The sequence below is a fragment of the Pezoporus wallicus genome, unplaced genomic scaffold (genome assembly GCF_028554395.1).
Source record: "Pezoporus wallicus isolate ANWC-B61680 ecotype Strahan unplaced genomic scaffold, APGP_CSIRO_Pwel_v1 contig_8000, whole genome shotgun sequence".
Lineage (NCBI taxonomy): Eukaryota > Metazoa > Chordata > Aves > Psittaciformes > Psittacidae > Pezoporus > Pezoporus wallicus.
In genome coordinates, this window is record NW_026635009.1 from 1013486 (window position 1) to 1036612 (window position 23127).

Consider the following 23127-nt stretch of genomic DNA (forward strand, 5'->3'; position numbering starts at 1 on the left):
GCAGGGCCAGTAACTTCTGCCAAAGAAACTCTTCTGTAAAAAAAAATCCCACAGCTGATTGCTGTTCTCCAGTTTTTCTGCTTTTTTTTGTCTTGTAGCAAAAATTTAAGCAGCTTTTTTGTAATTACACATTTCCCCCCTCACTTCCACAATATGCTCTTTAAAACCAAAATTTAATCTTACTTAGGCTGCTTCTGAAAAGGAAAAGCAGAGTTGGGTTAATGCAATGGAAGAGCAAAGCTATATTCCTCCAGAGATAATTACTTTGAAGATAATTACAGCTGAAAAAAAAAGGCTGTCAAAACTCTTTCACTTATTTTTCATGGGATTTTTTTTTTAAAAAAAGCGTCTCTTCTCAGCAGATACAAGTTCTGGCTTTGCTTGCACCAGACTTCAAACTCAAAACAAGTTGGACTATGCTCATCTTGTCCTCTCCCTGGGGGGCGGGCAGCACCAGGCACCTCAGATGACAATATAGGAAATCCTGCAATAGGCAGGAGTGGAATAATCTTGCCCAAGGAGAGATTTTTTTACTAACTTTTAAATATTTAGAGTTTGAATCAGAAAGTAGCTTCACAGCATATGTCAACCTATGCTGACGGAACGAACTGCTAATTTCTATCCTTGAGAACTGAGCCCCTGATCTTTACCGGCAGGTAAAGGCATTCAGCTCAGCTAAAAACACCAGCCAGCTTGAAATCAGATTCTCTCTGTAGGTCTTTCAGGATGTGGGTGTATAGTCTGTGATCCTCTTAACCTTCACTAATCTTCTTTACAAAAGCATGTTCTGAGGTGGTTTCCCTTTAATGCCGTTCAGTTCCGCTGCTTATATACTGTTAGTCTTACTGCCAAATGAAGTACCTTAGTCAAGCAAGTGCTACTTCAAATCAGAGCCGGTGTCCCAGGGTAATTCAGTGATTTCCTTCTGGGCAATGTGAAGCCATTAGCAGGTTCATGCCATTTTACCCTTATTTAATTACATCCCAAGGAGAGGACTGAGATGGCAGGATAGCTGAAGGCTGAGGTGACCCAGTAAGGACTCCAGGCATGAAGGCTTCTTTTTAATATTTCATGCAAAATCCTTGCAGCAGCCTACAGCAAAAGGGGCTTCAATTTCACTCAATACACACATGCAGTGGCTTCTATTCATTGCCATGGAAATATTCATTTCTGAGGCTATCATACAGAATCATCAAATGTGTATTAGCTTTTTGAGGTCCAGCAACTCTTTGCAGACTAGGTGGTTGAGCCAGATAGAGATATGATGCAGAGACCTCCCTTAATTCCTTTGGGCAGGTTCAATGGCAGTGTTGCTGCAAACAAAACAGTGTTTGTGTCTGGGGTAGTTAATGAAACCCGCAATCATAACAAAGTAAAGTCTGCTGTTCTGTGAAGGCATATGTTTTGTCTCAAGACCTCCATGCGTGTGAGTGGTTGGAGTGCTCTGTTAGCATGGTGCTGTCATGGTGCTGCCAAGCGTATGCCTGGTGTGACACTGCTGCAGGGCTGTGGTGCCAGGAGCTGACCTCTCTGTGCAGGGAGCCCTCCATGGTAATCACCCCAAGCAAACATCAGGGAGACATTATTTTTTCTCCTGTCTGCACCCTTGCTCAGGGCCTATGACTGGTTTTCCCCTTCCTTGGAGAGGAAAGCGCTTTCTGGAGGACTATGGTGGAGAATAGGCTGAGAGAGTTGGGCTTGTTCAGCCTGGAGAAGTCTCAGGGGAGGCCTTAGAGTAGATTCCAGTGCCTAAATGGGGCTACAGGAAATGTGGAGAGGGGCTTTTCATAGGGGCATGGGGGAAGAAAGGGAATTACTTTAAACTGAAAGAGGGTAGATTTAAATTAGATATTAAGTTCTTTACTGTGAGAGTGGTGTACACTTGTACAGGTTGCCCAAAGAAGCTGTGGCTGACCCATCCCTGGCAGTGGCCAAGGACTGGTTGGATGGGACTTGGAGCAACCTGGTCTAGTGCGAGGTGTCCCTGCCCATCCATGGCAGAGGGTTGGAACTAGATGAGGCTGATCTGGTGAATGTGGAAGCTGAACTGTGGAAATGCAGCTTTGCTACTAGTGGTTATTTAGATCCTGTGATAATCTCTTCTCACACATGTACATCTAGTACAGCATTTTTTAATTTTTATACGTATGTGACATATATATATATGACATATATTTTTATATGTCACTTTTGCACTTTAAAAAAGGGGCTGTTGCAATAATGGGATACTTAATAGAAGCAGCATGACAGAGAGGGGGAGAAAGGCGAATAGTTGGAAAGCAAGTTGAGTATTAAAACTCAGGGTTCACATCAAGGTCTGCGCCTTTCATTTCAGCTACAAGTTCTGCTTACGAATCAATGTTCTCAAGAAATTTAAGAGTCTGCAAAGCCAGAAGTCATTTTCTCTAGCGAGGAGCTTTAGTAAAGAAATTAGAATGCATTCATAGCTAGAGAGAGACTTCATCAGTGAGTTTACATCTGGCATTGCAGAACTGAGATCAAGACATTGGATAAGTCAGACTTGCAGTGTCTTGAGCTTCTAGGGCTTTTCACAGATCTGTCTTTAGTCCAGTGTGAGTGTGTTAGTGAAATCTGACTGTCTGGAATTGAATTCTCAGCATACATGCCCATTTGGTTTGTACAGCTGATATACTGATATATCTGTTTGTAAACTGATATACTGAAAGCACACCCAGAGACTTGTTCCATGAGTAGAGGTGACAGAATATTCCTGTTTTCTTTGGTATTTAATGTTTTTTTATCTTTAATATTTTTGTTAGAAATGCCTATGAACAAATTTGAGCAGTTAACCTACAATAAAGTATCTTTGACTTTTCTCACCTATTTAAAAAACAAGTTCTGAAACTTTCTTTTGAACAGATACGTGCTAGGGTTTGGTTTTTAAATGGATGTAGAACAATTTCATAGTTACCTTTGCATGTTATTTAAAATATAATTCTTTCAAAGTGAAGAAGCAAAACATTTCAAGAACATGTAGTTTTGTAATCAGGAACTTTGCAACCCATGGTGTCTTACATTGAACACTCAGACTAGAAACTGAGAAAGCAAATGACAGCTTTTAAACACAGACCTTTCCTTGCTTAGGAATTGAAATTTGGTGTATCTTAGAAAAGGTCATTCGTTTCTTTAGACTAAGTGTTCGTTGTTAATGAACACAGCGGTTTCCAAAGAAAGATTACCTCTTGTTATTTCTGGAATATAAAAATGTAGCCCTGGAGAACAGATTAAGCTTATTTACAGCTGTTGCCAGCTTTGTAGGCTGTGGGCATAGTCTTGCTCTCACTGAATTCAGTAGCAAAATCCTCATGTATTTCACTGTGTGAATAGATATTAATTGTACATAACCTTTTATTTTAGTGGTCAAAGATAATAAAGGTGATACTGTTTTATGCCATTTTTGCAAAGTCCTTTTCTTGCTGCCATTGCTATAGCAGCTACTCTGAAGGAGTCTGCAATGATGTCTTGGGGAAGGTGTGATTGTAGGGTTCTTCTTCAATATGCTGTAGCCCAAGACTTTGGTGGGAGCAGTTTTGATTACGTCTAAATAGCCGTCAGTGACTGGCAGTCAACTGGCTTCACTTTTCACGTGGCTGTACACACCTCTGGATGTGTGTTCATTAGAAACACAGGAATTAAATAGAAAGTAACAAAACAGTATGCAGAAATTACAAGTGCTTGATATTTCTCCCGTTAGAGTAAAGATAATGAGAGAAAATTAGCAAATAGAACTGTAATCACAGGCAAAAAAAAACCCCAAAAAACAACAACCCAGAGATAGTTTGGACTGTTTCTATTTCTATTGTAAATAGCTTAGGTGTCTGAGTGCTTTAAAGTGTAATTAACATTTTCTCCTGATAAGCTTCATACTGTTTTTCCCCTCTTATTTTCTTTTGCCTTTTATTTTCTCAGCTTGTTTTTCCTTTAGCATCCCAGCAGAGAAAAGTAACTAGTAGCTGCTAAATTAACACTCACAGATGGGCAATTCAGCAGAACTTCATCCTCTCCTGTCTAATTAATGATCCATAAACTTCCACAGGTCCTTCCAGTGTTTCTTTGGTAAAGATTGTCTTTAAAACCTATGGAAGTTTGAACTTTACAAGGGGAGAGTGAAGTGAAACTACAACTATTTAGGGTGGGATTAAGAAGGAAGGAGGATTAATAACATATGTGCTTTGGAGTTCCTTTTTGATAAGAGAGCCAATCCTACATTAGCTTGTGTGGAAAGTTTCCTCTGCTAGACTGATTCAGATCTCACTGGGGCTAATCAGAGTACTTCTTTTGTTTTCAGTGGCCTATGGGTCTGATTCAGGGACCAAGTTCTGTCTTGAAATTGCTGGAAATGGAAGGAACGGTGGCACTTCAACATCACTGTCAGGCACAAAGAGCTGGTGAATGTGCAGATCAGAAGCTGTCACCTTCAGGACCATGTATCTGCATTATAAAAGAGACCAAAAGGTGAGTCTGGCTGATGACTCTATAAAGAAAGAGTACCTGTAGTAACTGCAGTACCTATAGACAGGGATGTGAACCACATAGGAATGGAAAACTACACAGAGTCTTAGGTTTGTTTTGGTTTATTTATTTTATTTTATATTTAGTCATTGCTGGTAAGACACAAAAATGGAACTGGAAAGAGAAGTGTAGCATTTGGCATTCTTGAAAAGTTCTGTTGGCATATCTGCTCTCTGGCTACCTTACTCCCTGGGATGTGGGCTTGAAAGGCTGAATGGCTATTAGGGATGCTCCTTTTGCTGAGTGTCTGATTGAGTTCGGTCACAAGCCTTTGATAAATGATGCTTGTACAGTCTTCTTCCAATGAAATCAAATGCAAACAAAGCACTGAACACTGTTTAGCTGCTAAATTTCCCGAACATGATCTGAATGTTGAGCTTCTCCTTTCCTCCAGAGCTAGCACTGCTCAAACTGCCTGGGCAAGCTGCTTGGCTGGGGCAGGTGAGCCTGCATGTGCCAGACAGGCAGGGACAGAGTCCTCACCCACAAGGGCGGTGTCCCACAGTACCCAAGCAAGTTGAGCAGAGCAGGTCTGGTGATGGCGACCAGGGCCTGTTGCAGTCCAGAGGTGATGAGGCAGGGTAAGGTCAAGCTGGGATGTTCAGTCAGCAAGCCAGGGCTGAGACTGGTAAGGTACGTCACTTAAATGCAGCTGCCAAGCAACGCGAGAGAGACCTCTGATGTGAAAGCTTCTTACAGCCTTCACCCACAGCTCTTCACACAGCAGTCAGATCCAAAGTTATCCAGCTGCACCACATCCAAGCTGGTTCAGAGCACAAGCAGCCAAACCCCAGGGAATGGGAAGAGGTTTGAGAGCCTCTGCAGCTTACTCAGGTCCCTGACCATCTGACATAATTTTCTGATGCTGATCAAAATCAGATTAGATAATGCCACATCAGGAGAGCTGAACAGACTGGAAAGAAGTCTAGGAACTGGGAATAGCTCCTGAATCTACTGCTGGAAATGGCAGCAAATAGCTTGACAGGAATACTTAAGATGGGAGGGTGGACTGGAGAAAATGGTTGATTGAGAAAGGGAACTCAAAAAGGAAAGAGAATGGAACAAAAGAGAGTAAACTGATCTTGAGGGGGATGTATCATAGCAGAGGTGAAACATCTTCTCTCTTGACTTTCCACCCTGACAAGTGTTTGTGTAATTATAAGGGAGTGTTCAAAAGCACTCATAGGGCTCATGCAGAACTCTCACTCATTTTCATTTGTGAAAATTTTGAAGCCACTGTGGTTTTAAAAGGGTCTGCTGCCATTGAATCAGAAATAAAACTTATTAGTTTATCCAGAGCCTGCTGGAAGCAAAAGAGTCTCCCCTATTAATTTCAATGTATCTTCTACTGAGCTCTAATAGAATGTCAGTCTGCCATGGCAAATTACTAAAATGAAGCTGTCAGTCACTATTCATAGCATGAGACTGTATTTCATGAGCTGGGAGATACATCACCCAGAAAGTCTGAAAACAGTCAGCTGAATCAGCTTCTACCACATAATTATGGTAAGCCTGTTGATCAATATTGTGTGCATTTTTAATACCTTTATATTGAGGCTTCTGATCCCTATTAATACTGATAATAGTTTTGCTTCTATCTGCAATCAAATGCCTTAAATCTGAGGTCTCTTCCTTCTTGCCTCTTGCTCCCACAGTTAATTACTCCTTCAGCTCTGAAAAGCAAATAGGGGTTCTATTACTTTATTTTTTTACTTTGAGAGAAAAGAAAGAAAATGTCAACACCAGGAGTTGTGCTGGTGGAGTGCAGACCCATGTAGACTCTGTGAATGCAGCCCCTAGTAATAAGCCTTCATAAATCCTTTTAAATGTCAAAGTTTAATGAGCAGCATCTCACCAATAAGAGCTCATTATTCACCTGTCATGAAAATGCAGTTAGTAGTATAATCCTCAGTGTTCAGCCTTCTCCAAAGCTTGGCTTCAGCTCTCCTCTTTCCCCTTCCTTGCTTTTCACCCTATGTTATGCTATTACCTGTCAGTTTCAACAGCATCACAGTTGGCCCAACTCCAGCACTGTGGCAGAGCAGAGCTTTTACTGAGGAAGTGGTTCATGTTTCTTGAAGGAGCTCTGAGTCTACCTGCCTGCCATGCAGCTTGCAGTGGGGATGAGATTTTTTAAAGGCTGTAAATGATCGTCAAGAGCTTAACTTGAAGGCTAACATATTTGAGTTCCTAAGACAATGTTGAATGCTGTTGTGTGCCAGTCAAGCTTTAAGATGGCTATAGACAAAGAGTTTGGGAGTCTTTTGAGTAGCCAACGATGGCAATAGGCAAAGACTGTAGGAGTCGTTTGAGTAGCCTTCATTGTCTATCCAAATATTTAGGTAACAAATTAATAGATAAAGAGTAAGGCACTTCTTTTCTCTTACAGATTCTGATTTATTGAGTCACTAAGTTAACTAATTGTAGCAAATTGCAGATCTCATCTCCAGCTCATAACTTTGCCTGTCATTAATGCAGTGCAGTACATACACCTCTATACGAGTTGTACTTTACACAAGATTTTAGCTGAAACTCAGATTTAACCCTCAATATATTTTATGAAAACTGTTAGTTACCCTAGGGGTTAGTTGCTACAAAACGCAGTGCAGAGAGCCTCCTACATCAATTAAAACCCACCAGTTTCATATGGGCACAGAGGCTCTGTGGAGATTTAGAGCCATGTTTGGCATAACAAAGTACAAGCAATGTCAAAGTCTGCAAAACCTACTGCTTTTAATCAGAAAAAGTCATCTTATAATTACATTCTCATATTAACTATAGAACTTTCATGAACTGCAGAATACATCCACAGCAGTCATGGAAACGCCTGTCTAACTTTCCTAATGAATGCAAATCCTAATAATCCAATATATGTCAGAATACAGCCACAGACTCATAATCCTCTCTGTCTGCCATTTAATTCTTTCCATTCAGATCCCAATTTGTAGTAAATCTTCTATTTGAAAGCTGCTGTGGCTCATGCCATTTATATCAAAGCCAAACTAATAACATGACTGCTGTCTTCTAAGGAATTGGTTTTGCTGGTTTTGAAATGGAAAATTGATACATATTTACTTTCCCGGTTGTGTTACTGCTTTTTCCAGTGAAAACAAGGGGTGAAGTCATGGCCATGCAGTCCTAAAGAGAGGATAGGCATGATCAAAGAGGTATACTTAGTGATTTCAGAACAGATGTATGACAAGAAGCCTGGTTTTACTGGTTCGCTTTGTCCTGGTTTGAATAACTAACACACTGGGCACAAACAGTAAGCATTTATAAAATGTCTAGGTTGGATAGGAACTTTTATCCCGTTTTCCAAAGTGGCCTCCAGAAGGTTATCTCAGCTACTTTCAGTAGGATTGAACTCCGGAATTCCTTTTCAAAAAGGGACTGGTCTAAATCTGCCGGAGTTTAGCAACATTTACAGTTTCTTTTCTGGGGAAAACGTCAACATTTGATGTTTCTTTTCAGCCCAAATAATTTGAAAATATAAAAAAAAAAATTCTTTTTTCTAATAGAATTTGAATTTTAAAAAATAGATTTGTACTTAGCAGTATTTGCTATTCAAGCAAAATTTTATTGTTTAAAATGAAATTCAATGTTACTCTTCTAAGTTAGTTTAGTATGCAAATTCCCTTGTCCAGAGTAGCATATTACATGCTGTTCATGTAGGTTTATGTTTGTTTCACTTGCTGATTGTGAACTAAGTATATTGGTTCAGTTCAACGTATCACTACCATACAGTTTCAGCTGGAAGAATGAAATTTGATTTTCCAAAAGAAGATTTTCTTGATATTGAAATCAATTATTTTCTGAAAACCTGTTGTTTCAGTGGAAATTAAGTTTTTAGTAAAAATCATTCAAATAGCAGATGTTCATTCAGTGCTAACACAAGAACTGGACAAATTTTACTGTTCAGATACCCCTGTACCATAGTCAAAGTAGCACTTTGAATACAGTGTTGATATTGCCAAGCTGGATTTAGAGTAAACCCGTTTGGATGCTGGGCATAGTAAATTTGCAGCAGCACAATACCAGAATCTGATTTGGCCTGCTGAGAAGCAGAGCAAGTTATTCTGTGCTGAGATGTGACTTGGGAGTGTGGGCATAGTCCATCTTCTTAGGGTGTGTTTGAAAATGTGCAAAATTACCTGAAGAGCTCAAGCTGCACCAGTTCAGCTTTCAAAGGTCTTGGTGCTTTGTTTGCATTTGATTTCATTGGAAGTCATGTGTTGCACTGCTCCCCATTTCCTCCTGGTGAAATACTAGCATCTCCCCTGAATATCTCATGGGATGAGATCTCTTTCACAGTTTCCATCAGTAAAATGCAAACTGTTAATATTTTCTTACTTTATAGACTTTTAATCACTTTGAAGTTAAGTGATAAAGTGATGCTGTATTATTGAAGCAAATAGCCTAAGTACCTAATGCATAAAATAGCAGCTTGCCAAATTCTCATGGATTTCAGGGTGAATCACGACTGATGTGGAATGAAACGGTATTTGCATTTCACACAGTGACTCAACCTCTGCTAAAATAGCTGACAACACCTAGGACAAACCAGTAAGGATCATGTTGAGGTACATAATACTGGCTCCTTTGAACAAGTACTTATAGTAGATTTGTGCTTTTAACATCAGGAATGTAAAAGTATTTTTGGAAGTGATTCTCTGAAGGTGACTGAGGAGCAAAATATGGTTTTAGGAAAGTGCAGAAAAGGAAATTGTTTCCAAGCTGAAAAGGGGATTTATTTTCTTGCACAATGGTTATTGATTTTCTGTTTTTAAACAGAAATCTCTTGTGGAATAAAAAAAAAAGCATTGCTGGTAACACACTTCTGGCATAAAAATGTTCTAGTTAAAAAGTACTGGCATAAGAATTTCAGGACTTCCCATTTCCTGAGCCTGCTGCCATGTTTGTGAAGTTCGCATAGTCTCCAAGACACTGTGCAGAATGGTGTTTTTCTAATCTCTATAATTAGCAAGGAAAAGACGACTGGCATTCCTGGGATTTTGAATAAGAGCTTATCTCAGCACATTCTTCTCTCCTTTCAGGTGCAGGTACTCCACAACACACATTTAAGCACTCCAGAAAAACTAATTTGGGAATTAGCTGGAACTTTACTGAGCAGATTATTACGAGATATTACATGTAGAACACTTTTTTCATATATGGAGATTGAGGGGTTTGGAAATAACTAAGAGGGACTCATTAGTGGATCAGAGTTAAAAAAAGAGAAGGTACAAAGCAGAGCCAAAGATATAGGGAAAAGAGGCTCAGAACACTTAGGACTGTAAAGAGGGCTGGTGGCTTGGGAGCAGGATATTTTGAAGACATGGAGAGAAGTAGGAATGCTGGGTATGAGGGTCATAATTTTGTACGTTAATCATTTCATTGATGTTGATCACCAAAGTGCAATTTAAATTGATTTTATAAGATCCTCACTTTAGATGTAGCATGAGGATTTATAGGTTTTGTTGACATTCATGTTGAACAGTCCTAGGTAGATGTGTGATCTGATGGGTAAGGTTATATGCGTTGTTGCATAAGTCCAGTGGGACCTATTGATGTGTGCCATAAATTTTAGCTGCTATGTAGTTAAAGATGTATGTGTGTACTTGAGCCATGTGTTTGTCAAGTGCTCAAGAAAGGCATGAGGAATCTCTGAAGAGGGAGGAAAGAACACCTTGAGATGTTAAGTTGTCATCTGTCAGGACATTTACCTTGCAGTGTTTGTGAGTGTGATTTGTAAGTACAGGACAAGATTAAATACCTTGGGCAGAACCACATCCATTTTATGAGAAATGAATGTCAGAGATGGCAGAGAAATTCCATGGCAAAGGACTTGAATCAGCTCCGCAGCAAGAGCTAACTGCAAAGTTTCCCTGAGTCACAGTACTAGGAAAGCTGTCTGAGTTTCACCAGCAGCTGTGGGCAGAGTGAACCAAGTCAAGCACTTGGTTCCCCCTTGAAATATGCCAGTATGTCTGTGCATGAGGGTCACAGTTAAGTACACATCTGTGGTATATTTGGAAAGTTTGGCTCTGGCACCAGAACTTCATGAAGTGCCAGACACTGCTTCTAACTTCCTTCCTATGTAAAGTAATTAATTCATTTTTGATTCCAGAAAACAAATTGTGCAGTGGTTTCATGCACATGCAAGCTGTCAGCAGTACCAAAACCTTATTTTTTCTCCCCGAAGTATTTGTTGTAGCAATAGAGCAGTAAATGCTGTTCAGTGCCTTCTAAAGCAACAAACAAACCCACAGTGTTAGTGGTTATTTCTATTTTTACATTTCTATATAGGCTTCTGTTTTCAAAAGTGTCTTGTGCTGGATTGCTCATTTAAGATGTTGTTCAGGGCTGGATTCATCAGGGAGTTTGGTGCCTGATGAAAAAGCAAGCCCGTTAGGGGCTTCTCACATCAATCACTTTGGAATCTGCATGGCTAACTATATTTTCTAGTTTTGTTTCTTCATAGGGGAATCACAGAGAAGCTGAAAACTCCTAACACAGTGAGGTTACTGGAAAGTGCATTGAAATAGTGCACAACTGGAAAACAGAAAGGATCCTAAAAGAACCCCTTTGAATACAACGTGCACTCAGAAGATGGTTGTAACACCAGAAGTTGACAAGTAATGTCATTCTGGCATCTTGTTAAACAGTATTTTCTGCCTCATAGACTGTGCAGGTAGCAGTACACAAGTTATGAAAACGTTCATAGCTAGCCTTTATCTAAAAATGTTTTTTTTTTCCTACTTCCTCTTTGAAAAATATACTTTTAAATGAACAGCATTGGTAGTACTGCAGTCATCGGTGTATCTCTTTTAACCATAGTGTAATAGATGTCTTTCGGCTTCATTTTAATGCACAGTGCAGCCATTGCAACATGATTTTATTGAGATTTTCCTGGCATTATCTGTCATCATTTCCAGTGTTGATTATTTATTTGCACCTGTAAGTGACCCCAGATAAAAAGTAACCATGATGCTCTCACGTAACTGATCCTGTGCAATATTTTAATTGCAGAAATGGGTTCTATTGGATTTTTGCAGTGTAAGTAGGTATGTGGAGAGATTATGTGAGGGATGAACTGCACATAACTTTCCCTTTTTAAAGAAGACTGCTGAGAAAGCGTTTACTCACTTGGGTCTCTTCGGCACTTCTGTTTTCCTTAATTTTAGGTTGCATTGTGCATTTACACTGGTCACTTGGTATGAAGGTTACAGTTTTGTGTGCTTGAATCATTATCTTGAATGTTTTGTTTCTGCAGTGTGACATAGCCTCATATATAAAAATGCCAAATTTCACCAGCGTAAACCAGAAGCCAAATATTGACTGCGTTGATACTCCATGTATATGACTGATCTTACTCTTTTACCAGCTAGCGTGTGTTAGAAGATGCTGAAATCGAAGTCAGGAGTATGTATAAAAGCAGACAGGAGCTCTGCACATCTGCAATTTCTAGGAACCCAGAAGCAATAAAAAAGTCCATGAAATCTATTCTGCAACTATCTGTACCCTGAGGCAGTGTTGTAAGGGTAAGAGGTGGCTCACATCCTTCTGTGAGATCTCACAAAGCTGCATGTCAGTTCCAGGTGAGGAACAAGCGTGGGAAGGCACATGCACTTGCTGAGGCCAGTGCTGCTTATGTTTAACTCATGGGGCATTATTCCCAGAAACTCCAAAGGTGTCAGTTCCCATTACTGCACTCCTGATCTTCATTATCTAGACTTCATTGCAATAACAGTGTCAATAGTGACTCATCATGTGTGCACTCAGTTGAGCACTTTACATGTGAAGTGAAAGTCAGGAGACAGCTGTATGTGTTGGGGGAGGAAAGCAGTGCTTCTGGGCTTTGTATTCATTCTAGACTCCAGGCGCTGAAACATGGTGCCTCAAATGTGTTATCATACATTGGTATAAGAGTGATGATCAAATAATCTTACTCTAATATTCGGTCATTAGTGGTTAATAACTGTCCCCTGATTTAGTTGTTGTTGGCTGCATAACACTTCTTTCTTCTTATGAATTCGGATAGATTTTTTTTTTTTTTTAATGCTAAATAGGTTAATCCCTCTTCCAGCTGAAAAACATGAAGTTAGGTGCAAAAGTCCCCAAAGCAAGAAGAATTACTGGAAAAAAATTACAGAAGTGTAAATCAAGAAAGTAATATTGAACTTTGGAAGACAGCGTACAATAATATGACACTTTATTCCGCTGCTGCCTGAGGTTTATATATACTACTGTCACTTCCTTACTGTTCTCCACCACTAGTAATTTTCTTTCAATCTAATTTTTATTTCCCAAGGGTTTGCCAAGGTTAAAAGTAGTAGAAAACCAATGACTATTCACTTGCCAAAGGACAATAAATTAAATTAAGTGTTGTTGGTAGCCAAATCAGGTCAGAACTATTCATATGTAAATAGGTGCAAACCCCTGATAGCAATTGTATATGATTATTAACAGCTCATCATAGACTCCATATTGAAAATTAAAGACACTGGAAAAGCACCATGTTTCCTTTCAGTTCTGCCTGCAAGAAAAACATCTGAATGTCTGCTTTCATGGTAGCATGTTATTAGTGGCCTTCCTATGCATTTGAAACCTAATTATTCAAGGTCAAACATGATGGGATCTGTTAGTAACTTGCTTTATTTTAATTATCTTCTCATAACCATCATAATGGTGATTTCCAATTGATGGTACTAACGTGGGTAGGTTTAATATGGGCCTCCTCGTTCTTCTATTGGCCAGGAATTGTGTGCTACTGCAAGTGGTATTTAGCAACCATGTCTGTGTGCTGAGGTCAGACTGCTTAGTGACCCTTTCCCATATCCCATTTTGGGGACCAGGTAATAACAGTTCACCTGTTAGTGTCACTTTTGTGTGCCGCATGATTTCCTTACAAGATCATTTGTACTTCAAATATGGTATAAACTGTTCATTCTCTCTTGGATCTCTAAGATAGCAGTTGGAATCATACCATGTCAGTGTCCTGGGGATTACTGATGGCTCCTTAGTGCCCACAGCACAGTCCCAAAGAGGTAGTCACATCTGTATTGGCTGCTTAGGGCAGTTTGAGAGCTTTCCTTCGGTGTCTAAAGCAATAGTAGCTTTAAGGGAAGGAGATTGAACCCCAAGCCCAGGGGCTTTCATCGCCCTGAGTGAGGGCTTTGCTGTGCTGTTGCTCAATCCCTGTTTTCAGCTGTGTTTGCCCCTCTAATCTCAGGCTCTTCCTAAAGCACAGAGCAGGTCTTGGCCATTGGTTCCAGTGCTGACAGTGAAAATGCTGCCTTCAGGAGCACAGTGATGATTTACAGCCATAGAGATGCACATGGTGGTGATATACAGCTGTGGGTCAGTACTTTGATGTGGAGCAGAGAAATGCAGTCTTGGAGGAAAACAGCTCTAATAATATTAGTATTGGGTTTCTTTCTTGAATCATCTGTGCACATTGTATTTGTACAGAGGCTTAACTGGTCTTCATCCTGTTTGCCTGTAATTACTGTACGTTTGATACAAGCCAGTGATTGTAAAGCTTTTACATTGGTGCTCTTTACAGACTAAGGAACTGCATTTTGTGAAGTCTGTTGTGCCCTCCCATTCCAATTAAAAACTATTGTTTTAACTTCAAGATGCAAAGTGTGGCACAGAGGATAATGGGCACTGAGGCTGTTGTGAGCAGTAGTGTGACACATGCTGTTGTTGGAGTGCTGTGGGAAAGACTGGAGTTTGAGTCAGATTTGGTGAGCTCTGCAAAGGTGCCTCCATTCAGTGCTCTGTTTAAGCAGTCACTGAGGAAGCATGACTGTTACATGGAATTCTGTGATTACTGTCCTGGATAGGCACAGATAAAATAGCAAATAGCTCTTTTAAATTTAAGACCTTAGGCTGCAGGTTTTTTCCTTTTTTCCTCAAGTAACAGGTAATTTAGATGCTGGTGTTTAGGTGTTTGCAGTCGCGGCCACTTAATCAGTTTAAGCTGCTTGTATGAAGAGTATTTAAGATGAACACTTGGATTCCCAAGTGACTATTTGCACATACAGATCAGTTCTGGAGCACCATTATATGGTATGGGGCCAGGCATTTTGAAAGTCTCACTGGTGGCCTGTTACTTGTTCAGAGATGATAAAACATATGGCCCCAAGATGTTCCCTGGGATAAAGGTACCCAGACTAATGAATCCAGACATGCTGAATATTAAGGCCAAAAAGTAGCTTGTTTTTTGAGGATTCATATGCTGCACAGGTCTTTTTTGTCAACTTTCACTACAATAAACCTCTCATTCGGGAAACTCTGTTCCCTTTTTAAGCCTCTAAATAATACTGGGTTATTTTGGGGGGGAAGAGGGTTCCATTTTGAAAGAGTCTTGATGGGAAATGGGATGTAGTGTGATATCACACATACAGTAGGACACTTGAGAGAAGTAGAAAGGGGACATGCAGTGTAACTTCTTCCATGCAGACAATTATGGGAATGGAACCTCTACCTGAATAAACATACCATAGCTCAGAAATTCATGGACCATCCACATGCTTTCATAAAACCTTAAGACTCTAAGTAGAAATTCTGTTGTATGCAATGTGGTATATATGGGTTTTCAGTAAAACTGGGGAGTTGTCCAGTAGTCTCAGTGCCGCAGTATTCAGCAGTCAATTTTTTTGTTAATTCCTGACAAACATATGTCCATGTATACTTCTTGCAAATTTGTTAGAACATGATAATCTTAAGAGAAAAAAAAAAATCAGCATTTAGAATACAGCCATTTCCCACATTAGCTTTACAGAGAACGTATGTTTCTTTACAGATGGTTAGCTCTGCTGTTGTTCTAGACAAAAATGTTTTCTGTGCATCCAAATTATAACATTCTCTTATATTTTCTTTGCGGCAGTAACCTAAATTTCCATGAGTATAACTAACGAAATTTGAGCATGTTATTCAAAGTGTAAGTTCGCCAATTCTATTGTAACATGTATTTTTAAAGTATGTTCAAAGTTGCAAATCCACATTTGAAAAGCAGTTTTTAAAGGATTTACAGATTGTTACACTGTATTTTTGATTAGACAGATGTATTTTCTTTGCCACTGAGTCATTTTAATGATTGGCATATTCAGCTTCAGAATATTCAGAGGCTATTAAACCATGAGAAAATTGTACCTATCAGAATGATCAGGAAAAGTATCAAATATTTAGAAAAATACCTAATTACAATCCTGTCAGCTTCAAATTGGAACCACTACAGGACAATCCCAGCACTAGTAAAAATACCTCATTTAAAATAGAAACTGCAACTATAAAATATTCATTATTTTGTCATTAAAAGAGAGTTAAAATGTGTGCGTCTGATGAAAATTCTCCAATTGTTTTGTTCATTCAAATAGGAGGAGAAAATTTCCTGGCAGCCCTGTGGGCAGAGCCATACAGGAAGTGTTTAAATATCACATCAATATAGTTTAATTATGACTAAGTAGGCCCAAATATGAGAGAGAGAAGAAGTAGCAGCACGAGCATATCTTTGTGTTCTGCATTGATACTCTGTGTTATTTAACACAGAAATGTGTGGGGGTTTGTTCAAATTAAAAGGAGTATTGTGGGCAATTCAGGATTTGCAGGATAGGTTTTTCCAAGTATACTGCTGATCTCCCTTTAACAGCAGCATCCTTTTCACAGCATCCGAGACAGTATCGGTTTGCTTGTGCTGTTGCACAAGCAAATAAAAATGTTGAATTTTTTAATGTTCCTATTGGACCATGCAGCTCTGTAAGCACATGCTTCATCTCTGACCTTTTCATTTGTGCTTAACCTCATTCAACTTTTGTCTGATTTAAATTGCACTTCAATACTTAATTGAGTTTAATTAGTTTATCCTGCAGATTACTAAGACCTTCCTGAGGGACATTGGGCACCCAGTTCTGGTTTCCGTTGGTGAGGGTTTCCTTTCATAGGCAGCTTGCATGTGGCAAAAGGTTATGGAGTTGTGAGCGTAGGTTGAGTTAAAACAGGTTTTTAGCAGTTTTGGTGATTGGCATTTTGCCTGGTGACAGCTACCTTCCTCTAAAGCCCTACCACAAAAGCTGTCTTTGGTGGCTTTAGGTTGTTCCAGTCTGGCCAACAATTTACTGAATATAGGTAAGTAATAACAAATATGATCTAGGGAACTCATTAATTATCTGTGTAGTATCTAGTGTTCCTGCAATACAACAGCCTCTATGTGCAGAGGATTTATACTCCAAGGGTTGCAGCAGAACAGAGGTGTCAACTCTCGTTCCTAATTTGTGGAAGGGTATTGACTGAGTATCAGTCCCTAATAATTCAACTTGTATGAGGCTAGTTCTCTTAAGCCATTACGACTTTAGGTTTACAAGCACATCAAGATACCTGCAGCATCATAACAGTATTAGTGAAAATATAATCACATCTTTCAATGGTATTAGGACTGCCTGCTTACAGTAAATGGTATTTCCATTAAAACACATGCCAGTCTGCACAGTAATACTTGAAAAAGCCTCTGTGTACACAACAGGCATCGATTTCACGTAAAGTGTCCTTCAGTTCAACATAACCTGAGGTTAAAATTGAGACACAATGAATATGGCTATAAACCTTTTTTTTTAACGTTTGCTGTTTCTCTAAACTAGATGTATTTTCTTTCTTAATTCTGTTTGGCCAAATAGCTATCTGACTGTCCTGTGAAACTTGCTGTGAGGTGCTGCTGGAATTTTTTCACATCAAATTGGTATTTCAGTTATTATGGAAGTTATGGCTAAACTGTGTCTGGGAAACAACCCAACCAAACACCAAAACCTCACCTCACTCATCAGCAATAAATAAGGTGTTTAAAGCGTTTCTAATTCATTAATCCCAACTGTGCTATGATGGCCCAGGAAGGGAACTGTCCTGGGAAGAATTCTGGCAGATAATTCTCCTTAGATAGTTTTCTTTCAAAGTGTCTTTGGTTTTCCACATAATATCTCAGTAACAAAGATTGGCAGTCTTTGATTTTGCCTGAGTGGTATCATGCTGTGCATTCACTGTTCAAGAAACATATGTATAGGAAGAATGGAGAATGGCAATAAGATACTTTTTAATGGAAGTACAAGTCTTACGAGGAGCCACTGAGGGAACTGGGGCTGTTTAGCCTGCAGAAAAGGAGGTTCAGGGCAGATCTTATTGCTCTCTACAAGTACTTGAAAGGAGGTTGTAGCGAGGTGGGGGTCAGTCTCTTCTCCCAGGTAACAAGTGACAGAAGAAATGGCCTCAAGTTGCCCTATGGGAGGTTTAGATTGGATATTAGGAAGGGTTGTTGAGCATTGGAACAGGCTGCCCAGGGAAATGGTTGAGTTGACATCCCTGGAGGGGATGTAGATGTGGCACTTAAGGATGTGCTTTAGTAGTCGCTGTGTTAGGAACAGGTGACAACCAAGAAACCACCAGATACTCTTAAATCTTTAGACAGAAGACAAACATAATCCTACAGTTACAGTATTAGATCAAAGGAATTGCATGGAGAGAGGCTGGGACTGAAAATAGCTGGTAGAAAACACAGAAATCACTTGATTCAAAAGTAACTCATAAACCTCTCTTCAGTTGGCTATTTCCTGATGTTGCATTTCAGCTTTCTCCCCTGCATCACTTCTGAAGGGTGTGCCAAGTTTCCCTGCCAGGCACACATGTTTAGCTGTTCCCAAAACAGGAACTAAAGAGAGAGCTTTTTCTTGAGGGAAGTATAACCCACAGTGCCTGGTAGTCAACTGGGTCTCCTCTGGTGGGCATCCAGGATGTGGCATCAGCACAGGGGCGGTTAGGGATGAGGGTGGTGTCATGCCTGAGGATTTCTGCAGTTCTCAGCTGCAGCTTCTGGCTCTGTCCTTACAGTAGATGGTGAAGCTTGTTTGAGGGGTCTCTCATTAGGGAGTGCAGAGCTAGGTTGGCCCAGTCTTGTGCAGGGGCCCACATTTATAATAAATATCTTCCAGAAATGCAACAGTTAGTAACTTGAAAAATGCAGTTTGAATTGTTATGCCTTTGGCATCTGCGGTTTTCCTTACTGAAGCAATTCCAGTGCCATCTACCAAGGGTCACTGGGGTTTTGTTTTTCATTTTTGTTCTATAGCTTTCTATATTGTTTCCCTGTATTGCACTGAATGGAAGTCAATACCACATAATAAGATTATTTTTTTTTGGTCATATTTTCCTTCCCAGAGACAGAGATCAGCGAAAATATTTCCTTGTGAATCTGTGGTGAGCTTGTTGCCCTGTTAAAGGACCCACAGTGGCTCTGCAGAGGCTGTGGCCATCGCTGGCAGGGCTGTGGGTCAGCTGTAGGAAGCCAGGGACACTCTGGGGACTGGTGGCAGAGGGGATGCAGCTCCTCCTGCATCTGTGCATCTCTGGCTGTGGGAGAACAGCCTGGTGGTGACCCATAAGCTGGGCTGGTGCTTGGTGGACAGTGAGCTGGGCAGGGTCTGGGGGTGCTGTGGAGCTCAGGGGAGCAGGCAAGGTTCGAGAAGGCTGTGTGGCTGCATCCATGGTCAGGGAGGGAAGTGGTAGGGCTGATCCCGAGGGCAGATTAAGATTTTGATGCACTTAGCCGGTGTTTTATTTGTGACATTGCTTTAGTTGTGGATCAGCATAGATAAGGGTACTGCAGTGCATTGCTCTAGTAATCATCCTGGGCAGTCAGGAGCAGTGTGGGAGGGCAAAATGCCATGTGCCATGCTGTGGGATTCCCTGGTCAGGAGCTGGCTTCTGCCAGCCTTTTGTTATCATTTTAGCAATGATGAGAGGGACAAGGGGGCACCACCTGAATCTGCTCTTCCCCTGGCTGCTGTGAGCTGCCCTGGTCCTGCATTTCAACTTGGTGAGATGAGGACCTCTAGAATCCCTGTGCTGAGGCTGCAGAGCAGTGGGGAGCTGCTACCCCACACATGCTCTCCTGCTCTGCAGCAAGCTCTGCCTCTCCTTGTTCACGGTGCCATGGCTCCAAGAGCAGGTGGTTTGGTGCTGCAGCTTTAGGGGCTCAAAAGCATGTAGGTCTCCAGTTCCAGCCATGGACCAGCAGCAGACAGAGCAAGCGTTCAGCCTCCAGGAGGGGTAACATAGCCAGGAACGGGGTCTCCAATACTTGAATAAGCTTAAACTTTAAAAATGTTTGCAAAGAACAAACTGAGGCCTGTCTGCCTGCTTTAACACAAGAAGAATGTCATGTTAAATGTGAGTTTAATTTTAATTATTGATAGTACATCAGATGGTACGTTCTGTTTATGCAGAGCTTTAACAACTTGTTCTGGAAAATGATGCAATATTCCTGTGCTTTTCTGTTTCTTCCTCCCCCAAATGAGATGCAGTTGTTCTAACAGCCTCTGGCAAATTGGAGAGGAACATGCAGGTGTAGTTTGCTTTGCACATGTTCCTGCTGGGTGCAGGGGTTGTTTACTGCTCAGCTGAACAAATTGCTGAGTGTCCTCCTGGATGTCTCAAACTGGGTAGCAGAGAAGTCGGAAATTATGTTGCTAGGACTTTTGTTTTTCACTACATGTGAACTCAAACAAATAGTTTGTGAAGGGTCAGTGCCCACTATTCCCTCAAAAGCTTGGAGAGAAATCCCTTCTGGTGGTGTTTCTGCCGAGGTCTGTGTTGTTTCCTACTTGGATCCAGATGAAGGACTTTTCTAAGTGTTTATAAATTTGCTAATAATCAGTCTCCATGATAGAGGTCTGCAGACTTCTTTTTCCCTTTCATATCTGATTTGGTTGAACTGTTTACTGTGGTTTATTTTTATTTTATCTTCCCGGTTTCTTTTTTAAGTGAAGAAATGCCAGTCTGTCAGAAGTTAGAAACAAATAAATGATACTATATTTTAAAGTCAGACCAAGAGCAATACCTGGTTACGTACATTTTCACATAAATTAGGTACTTCTCTTCTGCACCTATTTTTGCATTTGGAATGATTGGATCCATTAGCTTCTATGCTCACTGTCCTGAATTTCTCCCTGTTGACCCAGACCTCGAGCAGCTTCAAAGTGACTTTCAGCTCTGTGGGGAATTGTGGTTGGTAGGTGCAAATAGCAGTGCCATGGCGCTGTGTTGACAGGCAAATGCTCGTTATTGTACTAGTTACAAAGCTTTTAATGTTGTTAGGAGAGAAAAAGAAACACTTTCAGAAAGAGTCTTGTCATGCAGAAATACTGCTGCTTCGCCTACCACCTTTTTGCCCTGCCAGAAGCTGGGGAGCAGAGCTGAGAAAGAGGGGATACTGGCTGCAAAAAGGGATGTTTCTCTCCTGTCCAGGAGCACTCCTGCATCGGATGTTGTGTTAGTGGGACCACGAGGCAAAGAAGTAGCTGTTCTCTGTAAAGCCTTTATTTCTTCAGTTTTGCTAGGCAGGGTCTTCAGTTAGGCTTGTGGTGCTGTGGGCTGGCTCTCACTGGTGCTGGCCTCAGCTCTTGAAGATGTAGGAGTGTACCTGTTAGCTAGGAAAGGGGATGCACTGTGCATTCCAGCACCTGGGTCTTAGGAAATAGTAGCACATCAATATTTAATGTACTGAAAAAGTCTTACCCTTTGTTGTTGTGTTGGAATCATCCCCCACCAAATACAGTTGAAACAGCAGGGGGCAGCAGGTGGGGTGAACTTACTTGCTTTGCGGGGCCGGTGCTTCTTAAACACCAGTTTTTCATTAAATCGTATCATTATGACAAGTTGCTTTTTAATTTAGTTATGAAAAATCATTCTGGGTATATAAGCTGGAAGCTAGTTTGGATCTCTGACAGGCTGCAGTAATTCAGAATAGTCAGGGAAATGTCCAATTTTCCTAAGGGTTTTGTTCTTGTTTGTTTTCCTCTTTTTTCTTTTTTGAGCCTTCTTTGAATTTGTGCTGGTCTTCCATAGCAAAATTGCTTGTGGAGGAGGAGTGGACAAGCAATTTGGAATAAAAAATGTGATATCCGTCGTGAAGATACTTGAAAAATAAGGATTGTGTGTCCTATTTGCTATCTTTTATGTATAAATCTATCTGCATATCACATATACTCTGCAGCTGTGGACAGATGCTGAAAACTGATGACTAGATTGTCACTGGGAAGGGCTTTACATACGGGAAGTAAAGATGAAAGTACAAAGTTGTGTTGATTCAAAGTGACAATCTTAAATTACCATATGAACTGTTTTTTAGGAAGCTTCACAGAAGTTAATTGTATGCATGAGTGCAGTGGTGATTTTTTTTCTTTTTTACTTTTTGTATGGTAGATGGACTGTAGGTTTTTGCCTTGTAATATATGTGCTGACTTCCAGCTACTAAATATTTATGACAATGTTCTAGAAATTCTCCATTAAGACCATGCGAAACCTTGCAGCATATTATAATCTAGAATTTAGCTAAGCTTTTTGCAACAAGAGAGAGAATTTGAAGATCATGCTGTCTGCAAATATTGTGCTTTTTTTTGAACATCATTAAGAGAATAAAAGAGTTTTCTCTCTCTTTGTTCTGTCCTTCTTTGGAGCTATTTTAACTATTTCCCCTACATAGTTACCTGTATCTTTATATTCCAGTACCCACAACTGGAAGTATGGGTGTGTTATACCCGGAACATGTAGCAAGAGACGCCAGCCCTCAAGAGTTGAGAGTGTAAATAAAATAAAGACAGTGATGGCACTTTCTGTAAGATGGGGATCAGGCAGAGACATGTTAAATGACTTGCTTGAAGTTTCACTGTCAGCATGACAGATTTCAGTTTAGGAGAGTGGCAGTTTACAGCATCCACCAATTCATTAATGCCTAAACGCACACACTGATCAATTGGTATCAGTCAGGATATTATTTTCAAGGCAAGTGGAACTAAGGAAAAAAATAATGCAAATAAACTCCAGTGAGTATAACCACAGCATGTGTTTGGAGGGTGTTTCAGCCCAGCCTGAAGAGATTAATCTGTGAGAAGCTCCAAGAACATGCAAAATAAAAGGGATGAGGTAGATTCCTCAGCCTGAAACTGTGCACTTCTTGTGCTGACCTAATCAGTGTATTCAGTAAATTCAGTGTCTGTTGATCTCCAGTGACAGCAGGGCAGCGGATTCATCTGTTATCTCTTGGCATCCAAGACTCCAATAATAAGTGTACAAAACCATCCGTGTTACATTGCAGTGGCAGCCAGTGGGACTTGTTATGTAGGTGTTGGAACTGGGCTGGGAGCTGGGATCTACAGGATGAGCCTCTCACTGTCTTGAAGTATGAAAAAGCCTGTAACATGAGAATTGCGTGGTCTGAATCTTTACTTTGAAATAAACCAACTGAAATTGGTTATTCTGCTATGGAAATCCAGTGGGAGTGATTGGACACGTGGTCAACTGGCTTGAAGGTTTTGTTACTGTGTTTAGCCATAGTAGACACCCTGTTGGAATCTCTGTCAGATATGATTGTGACAGAAAAGCGTGGATACTACTTTAGAGGTGAAGAGTTCTAGAGGATTTGTTAAATTTATTTTAGGGGTGAGAGTGGCCCAGTGTAAGAACATAAGAAAGTAACTAACAGGGGCAAAAAAGAAGTTAATATACAGGTGGAAAAAATACCGTGCAGCTTAATTGGAAAGAGAATAA

At 40.4% G+C, this 23127-nt stretch overlaps 1 long non-coding RNA gene across 1 annotated transcript in view; it reads left to right on the forward strand.

The window, feature by feature from the left end:
• Positions 1 to 23127, forward strand: part of LOC130595866 (uncharacterized) — a 176880-nt gene that overhangs the window by 125482 nt on the left and 28271 nt on the right. The window contains exon 2 of the long non-coding RNA XR_008971418.1: positions 4310 to 4480. This is a non-coding gene — a long non-coding RNA (uncharacterized LOC130595866). The remainder of the gene's footprint in view (positions 1 to 4309; positions 4481 to 23127) is intronic.